This window comes from Monopterus albus, unplaced genomic scaffold (assembly GCF_001952655.1).
Source record: "Monopterus albus unplaced genomic scaffold, M_albus_1.0 scaffold18.1, whole genome shotgun sequence".
Lineage (NCBI taxonomy): Eukaryota > Metazoa > Chordata > Actinopteri > Synbranchiformes > Synbranchidae > Monopterus > Monopterus albus.
Window position 1 is genome coordinate 46,666 of NW_018127898.1, and position 1,103 is coordinate 47,768.

Sequence of the window (1,103 nt, forward strand, 5' to 3'; positions counted from 1 at the left end):
ATGGGGATCCTGCAGAAGGAGATGGTGGAACTCAGCTATGAAATTGCTGATTTTCTCATTAATCATGGGGCTGTTGATTGCTTGTACTGCATGCACATGTGCTACTGAACATAAAATCTAAGTGTGTGGGGGTGATTTGGTTGAGAAAAACTGTTACTAACAAATTAATTTCATTTTAAAGCTTTATACCTTTAACCTTCTGATGCTTGAAACCCTTCAATACTTTGCTTGGTGTATCTACTGAAACCAATTAGAAGTCGGTGTAAAATGAAAACAACATTTTGCCATAACTGCATGAAACAAAACCGCCACTAATGATCAGTCATGGAAATCAAAGATAATTTGACTAGATTATTATTATCATCAATATGAGTAACAATTGTAGCAATAGCATTTCATCTGACAGTGATGTGAAAATATTTTTCACAGACAGAAATATTTCCATCAGGATAATCAATATATTTTGGAAGAATGGCGTTCATCCCTCCAGTAGATGACAGAGACTTGTAGAATCAGTGCCAAGGAGTACTGAAGCTGTTCTGGCAGCGTGTGGTGGCCCAACACCTTACTGAGACACTTTATGTTGGTTTATCCTTTAATTAATCACCTGTCTGTACATATACAAATTTACAGTACATGTATTTTCCAAATCAAGCTTTAAGAATTACAAAGGAATAAATGTGGTACTTTAACTTGTAGTACAGTATTTTATACTTAGCTTTCACTAAAGTGTTTTTAGTCAAGCATAATACAGTAGTTTGAAGACTTGAATAATATGATGAAATGAGGGAGAAGTACAGTACATGTGTACAGAGCACATCACATTTTTGTCACTCTCGTTTCCGCAGTGAAAGCAGTATCTAAAAATAAAAATCTGAAACACAGCCTTGACTGCAGAATCAGTACCTTTCTCTTCTCCCTTTCTCTGCTCTCAGAACAATACGAGAATCCTCAGCCTCTGGATTCACCTCTGGAAACCTATCACCCTGATCCCATGCTGTCTGAGCCTATAGCATTCCCACAGGATGATTTACTGCTGTATCTCAACAACCCCAACTTATTGAATGGCTCTGACGTCATAGAGGATGAGACCGGGCTTTCTG